General features: G+C 39.1%; 1 pseudogene across 1 annotated transcript; it reads right to left on the bottom strand.

Annotated features, from left to right (window-relative positions):
- Positions 1-3,515: 3,515 nt before the first annotated feature.
- LOC113899195 lies at positions 3,516-5,287 on the bottom strand (annotated as a pseudogene). Its single transcript, XR_003512862.1, has one exon. The product of XR_003512862.1 is annotated as a protein disulfide-isomerase A6 pseudogene (transcript).
- Between the last annotated feature and the right edge of the window lie 1,603 nt (positions 5,288-6,890).

The following is a 6,890-nucleotide window of genomic DNA, read 5'->3' as shown; positions in this document are numbered from 1 at the left end:
TCTCAAGTGAGGTAAATGAGCTATTTCTTTAAATGGTTATCTTTTCTTTGCTATTGATTTATTTTTTATTTTAATTATTGAAAATACCTGAAACATTTTATTAAAAGTGGCAACAGTTTTAAACTCAGTGGTGTTCTTGCCTTTTTCTTTATATAAAATGGGAAAAAAGTTATTTTTAATGGCAATTGTGTGCAAATTTGGTGTTAGTGGAGTTGGCGGAAACCTCCATTATATAAAAATAAAGCATACCTGGTTGGGATATTAGAAAGGTTGTAATTTTGACTTTCGGTTCCCACTTACAGTTTATGACTTTAACAACTTTAAAGGAAATTACAGCTTGAAGTCCACATGATGCACTTCATTTTCTGTTCTTTAAACTTGAGGGTGAAAGGGAGAGCTAATTTCATGGCAAGGAACCCAAAGTTTAAAACTGATGCTTGGGAATACAATTACAAGGTACACAATTTTAGGAAAAGAACATATAAGATTCCTTCAATTTTGTTTCCTGCCTATTTTCCGTCTTTTCTTTCTCAGTCCTTTATTTTATATTTTCACCAATTTAAGTTGAAATTAGAAAGAATCCATTTTGATTTGCAGGCATTGTGTATCAGATTAAAGAGAAAACTGCAATGCATATTCTAATTTTTTTAACCATGAAATTAGATAGCCTAAAACTGGAACTGATTTTATTCCGTCCTATAAAGTATTTTTATGAGTAATATTTGCAGAACAGCTACTCATTAGAGAGAGAGGGGGAAAAACTGCTGGTTCTAGTTATACTGATATTTACAAGTGGTTGATGCGGAGCTTAGGGCTTTGTGTGTGCGTGTGTGTGCATGTTTGCTCAGTTGTATCTGATTCTTCACAACCCCCTGGACTGTAGCCCACCAGCCTCCTCTGTCCATGGAATTTTCTACACAAGAATACTCAGGGGGTTGTCATTTCTTTCTCCAGGTGATCTTCCCCACCCAGGGATTGGACCCACATCTCTTGTATCTCCTGCATTGGTAGGAGGATTCTTTATCACTGTGCCACCTGGGAAGCTCAGTTTAGGGCTTTACTGTAGCCCAATTTTTTTAAAACTGTAAAGTTAAATGAGAACCCTATTATTTTATTTTCTTTCTACTCTTTGAATGATACTTTTGTTTTCTGAAAGATAACCAGTAATCTTGAGATATTAGAGACCCAATAGTAAATATCAGGTTGTGAATCAGAATATAGATATTATTGAGGCCAGTATCAGAAAATATATTCTTTGAAAAGTGGAGATTAGAATTTCTCCATTTGTATAGACATTTATATATCTTTAGATACAGGGGAGATCTAAATATTTATTCCATATCATAATCCTGATATTTGATTACTAATTAACAGACATCCCTTTATTTATTTTTTTTTTCAGACATCCCTTTAAATTTTTCTTGGAATGAAATCTAACTAGATCTTTAGAATTTCTCAAAAAATCTGTTATCAGCAATACAGAAATATGTGCTTGCACACACTGATTATGAGAGTGTAACGATATAATCTTTATGGAAAGTAATCAAAGAATTTGCATATTTGTATTAAAATTTGAAACATACTCTGGGAATCTATCCAAATAAATAATTGAAAATAAATTTTAAACAGCTCCTATCTATAAATATGTTTAATGCAGTATCATCTATTTTGAAAATATATGAAAAAATTAAATATTTCAAAGTGTAAGTGTGATTTGCTAATGCATAGTACATTTATTTAATATTCTGGAGTGATCCAGTATTAGAAATAATATAAATAAGATTTAATCATACATAGACATGCTTAATGTTAATATTAAGTAAAAGAGTAGGATGTAAAACTAGATTTACAATATAATTGCAAGTTCTCAGGGAGATGAATGAAGGAGAAGTTAACAAAAATGTGTCTGAATTCTGGTTTTATTATACTGGTTTGAATATGGCTCATTTGATTTATTCATCTGCCTACTTTTAAGGCATTCATCATACACATACCTATTCTGTTTGTTATTGATCATGTAAAAAAATAACTATTTATTTAGTTTGAAGTTGACTTTTAAAACCCTCTCTATTCAATTATTCTTCTTCCCTTTTGATTCATTCTCCAGAAGATTGCTTTGTTTTCTGGGTCATTCTCAGGTGTTAAAAAGGCCAGTTCAATCTTATAACACAAGCACCAGTTCCTTCTGGACCTTACCTTCTGTTTTTCTTTGGAAATTGATTTTTATCCTTTAATATCATTTGTAGGAAACCAGTATTTTAGTGAGCAAACTGTTTTGCTGAATTCTGTTAGCCCCTCAAGCAAATTAGTTGAACACGGCAGGGGCTTATAGGAACTCTGGTTTATAGGAAGTTAGTTGGAGGCACAGGGGATAATCTGGACTCGCTGTTGGTGTCTGAAGTGGACAGAGGAGGTGCCTTTGGGACTGAGCCTTAATCCGATGTTTCCTCCAGGTAGATGGTGTTACATTTGTAGGACCCCCCAGCTAGGGTTGCAGAATTGCTTATTGTGTGACATCTGTAGTGAAGTAGTGCTGTATTTATAGAATAGTTGAGTAGAGGAGACAACAGGTAAGGTATTTTCCTTTTCATTTCATGAAAGGTTACAAGCGAAAAATATTAAATCCACTGCTGCTCCCTTTTATTTTTCCTTGCCCTAGTTCCCTAGGATTGCTGATATGAAATGAGCTAGGCTCATTACTAGACCCAAGGGAAACAGCAGAGAATTATACCCCAAATTGGGAAACTTGCCAGAGAAATAAAATGTTTTCCTTTTTTTAACATAGTTAAAACATGTAAGTGCTCACAAACAGATCTTAAAGGATGAATTTAATTTTTGAAGAGTTTATTTGGGCTATCATGGATTTACATTAGCAGTGTCAAACCAGAGTTGGTTAGGAGTGCTCCACTGAAAGGAACTTGCGTGAGGGTTTTTATAAAGAAGACAAGGAGACAAAGTAAGGAAACTATTTGATTGTCTATAGCTTAAGTGATTGCATAATTTAGGAAAGTCTACTTGGCTATGATTGGTTTTCTTCTTAATCTTGAGGGATTTACAGGATTTTGCTTTGCTTATGTAACCATCAAAGGCATTAGAGCCACCCCAGTCTAACATCTCATTGTTTGGGTATTTTAAAAGACACTATTTTATTTACCTTGAAATTCAATTTTATTACCACTGGAGTCTGTTCTATTTTCATGCTGATATTAATTTAAAATGAGGTGTAAACATGCCCATTTAGTTCTTCTAATTTCTTCTAATTTTCAAGTCTTTCCAAGATTTCCCTGCAAAAAAGTCACAAAACTTTCCTCCCACCTAGGGTGTTTAGCAGGTCATATTTTGAGGGCAGAGCACTCTGTTTCCGAAACACTGCTGCCATTTTTTTTTTTTTTTTTTTCCCTTCTTCTTCAACTTTAGTCTTTCCCTGTATCCATTTTTGGCCACCTTGCTTTTTATTAGATTTTTCCATCCTGCCATCAATATGTTATACATTGATTTTTCTTTTTTTGGCATTGTCCAAAATATTGTTTTATTCTTTAATGGAAAAAAGCTATTAATATTCAAATGAAAAGGGTCACATTAAAAAACCTGTATGTAAGAAACAGCCTCCAAGAACATCCAAGCAGCAACTCAGAGGGAGGGAAAAACGCTTCAACAGCCCATCCGTTTTCTTCAAAATATTACTTGACAGGATACAACTCATTTCACTGGCTATGACAACTCATAGAATTTTTCATTGTTTTCTTGAGATGCAAAAGTTCACTGCTGCAGTGTTTTCAAATGACCAGTCAAGGGTTACTTCTCCGTTAAAAAGGCCACTGGTAGGTTCCTTGGACTGGAAAGGACGTTCCTTCACCACAGGAAAATCTGCTCCCAAGAAAAGAAAGCTGAAGTCTTTGCGGAGCCTCTCACAATTCACCTTTCTCCAGGTAGTCCAGCTCCACGTCACTCAGGTCAATGTCATCTTCCACGGGAAGCTCGCCGTCCTTGCCGTCCCAGGGCTCCCTGGTGCTGATGGTGGGGAAAGCACCACCGCCTACAGGCGCCGTAGATCCACGCCCAAAAGACAGCTCCCTGAGAAACTCATTAATGCCTTGCTCACTGAACGATCCCTTTAGGAGAGCAAATTTCATCTCGCGTGCGTTAATAGCTGCCATAGCAGGGTATCCAAACTCTCCAATCCCCAGCGTGTTCTCAGGTTCAGATTGGGCTCCAGCTTCTGTCCACAGCCACCCCCACATTTTCTTCTTGTATTTGTCCGCCAACTTCAGAAGAACTTCCAAGTAAGAATTTCTGCCTGCAGCTCCTGTGTCAAGAATGTGGGGCACCACGGCCACGACACAGAGCTGATGCTCCTCACACGTCTTCTTGGCGACGTCCTCGTTGATGATCTCAAGCAGCTCAGGAGGTGGAGCATTATTATCAGAAAACAGATCGAGGGCCCGGGAAACAATGTCGGATCTCCTGCGTCCCCCGTCGTAATCCACAGGAGACTCACCTTTCTGAAATATCTTGATTGTAGGGAATCCCCTAATCCCGTATCTGCTGGCGAGAACCTGGTTCACACTGGCATCCACAGCTGCGAGTTTCACTTTGCCTTTCGTTTGCTCTTTCACCTCTGTAGCGGCCGCGGCCCATTCTGGCTCTAGGTTTTTGCAGTGTCCACACCAGGGAGCATAAAACTCAACCATCCAAACATCTTCACTGTCAAGGACATTCTTGTCAAAGTTGTCGTCCGTCAGCTCAATCACGTCCTTCTTACTTGAACTGTCACCTCTGCCTTGTTTTCCAGAGCGGTAGCCTCTGCCCCGGCCGCCAAGGCGGTCTTTCACAAGCTGGCACAGAGCACTGAGGGCAGCGTCCACGATGGCTTCACCAGTTCCGCCACCCTGATAATCTTCTGGTTTGTTTTTGTTGGATCCAAAAATCTTAATGGTAGGAAATCCCTGAACACCATGCTGACCCCCTAGGGACTGATGTTTGTCTGCGTCAACTGCACCAACTTTGACAACATCTTTCAAGGCAGTTGCTGCTTTCTTCCATTCTGGTGTTAACCTCTGGCAGTGGCCACACCATGGAGCATAGAATTCTACAAGCCACAAACTGTCACTCTGAATAACTTCTCGGTTGAAGTTTGAGGGGGTTGATTCAATTACATCATCACTAGACGAATACAGACCATTAACTGTTATAAAGAGGGTACAGATCATCAGACCAAGCACCAGGCGAGCCATGCTGAGCGCCCGCGCCGCCACACACTCCAGCCGCCGCCTCACCGCCGCGCCGCGCCCCGCTGATTTTACATCTTGCAACCTTTGTGACTTATTACTTTTGATATTGTACTTTTTTGTGTGTGAATCTTAGAATTTTCACCCTGCACGCTTGTATCATCTGTGAATAAAAACAATTTTACTTCTATCTTTCCAGTTTGGATAACTTTACTTCTTTGTCTTTCCTGATTGCATTGTCTAGAATTCTTAGTACAATATTGAATAACACTGATGAGAATGGACTTCCTGGTCTTGTTTCTGACCTTAAGAGGGAAACATTCATGTTCACCATTAAGGGTGTATTAAATGTCCTTTATCAGGTGGAATAATTTTTCATTTATTCCCAGCTTGTTGAGAGTTGTCTTTGTTGTTTTAATTAATGAGTGTAGAATTTTGTCAAATACTTTTTGTTTGGTTCTGGAGATACTCACATGGTTTTTGAATTTTATTTCATTTATAATGTGTATTTACATTAACTGATTTTTGTGTATTTAATCAACCTTTCATTACTTGAGGAATCCCCTGGTGGCTCAGTCAGTAAAGAGTATGCCTGCAATGCAGGAGACCTGGATTCAATCCCTGGTTCAGGAAGATACCCCAGAGAAGAAAATGACAACCTACTCTCGAATCTTGCTTAGAGAATTCCATGGACAGAGGAGCCTGGTGGGCTACAGTCCATGGGGTCACAAAGAATTGGATACAACTGAGTAGCTAACACTTTCACTTTTTTTGCATTATTGGATAAATTTCACTTATTTGCAATATAATAATTCTTTTGTATGTTGCTGGATTCAATTTGCTAATATTAGTTGAAGACATATATAAATGTATGCTGCTGCTGCTGCTGCTAAGTCGCTTCAGTCGTGTCCGACTCTGTGCGACCCCATAGACTGCAGCCCACCAGGCTCCCCTGTCCCTGGGATTCTCCAGGCAAGAACATTGGAGTGAGTTGCCATTTCCTTCTCCAATGCATGAAAGTGAAAGTGAAAGTGAAGTCGCTCAGTTGTGTCCGACTCCTAGTGACCCCATGGACTGCAGCCTACCAGGCTCCTCCGTCCATGGGATTTTCCAGGCGAGAGTACTGGAGTGGGGTGCCATTGCCTTCTCCAATATAAATGTATACCTTCATGCAAATATCTATTTAGATATATAGATATAAATACTTGCTATATTGATCTATTGTTATTGACCATAATATGGGCTTCCTAGATGGCACAGTGGTAAAGAATCTGCCAACCAAGGCAGAAGATACAGGAGACGCAGGTTCAAACTCTGTGTTGGAAACATCTCTCTAGAGTAGAAAATGGCAACTCCCTCCAGTATTCTCGCCTTGAAAATTCCATGGAGAGAGAGTCTGGCAAGCTACAGCGCATGGGGTCAAAAGGAGTCAGACGCAACTGAGCACGCATGCACACACATGAATTCTGTTAAAGCTACATCAACAGGAATGTGCAGACCAGAACGACTTGCACTAAATTAATCTGGGATCTACCAGTCGCCTTTCAAAGGGCAGCATGAAATACAACAAAATGCTTTAAGCTGCAACTCCACAGGACAGGCACATTTGCATTGAGAAAAGCCAAGACCTAGAAGAAAATCTGAGTTGTTTGGTGATGTCTA

The sequence above is a fragment of the Bos indicus x Bos taurus genome, chromosome 10, assembly GCF_003369695.1.
Source record: "Bos indicus x Bos taurus breed Angus x Brahman F1 hybrid chromosome 10, Bos_hybrid_MaternalHap_v2.0, whole genome shotgun sequence".
Classification (NCBI taxonomy): Eukaryota; Metazoa; Chordata; class Mammalia; order Artiodactyla; family Bovidae; genus Bos; species Bos indicus x Bos taurus.
The sequence above is the reverse complement of the archived record's forward strand: the minus strand, read 5'-3'. Positions and strand labels throughout refer to the sequence as shown.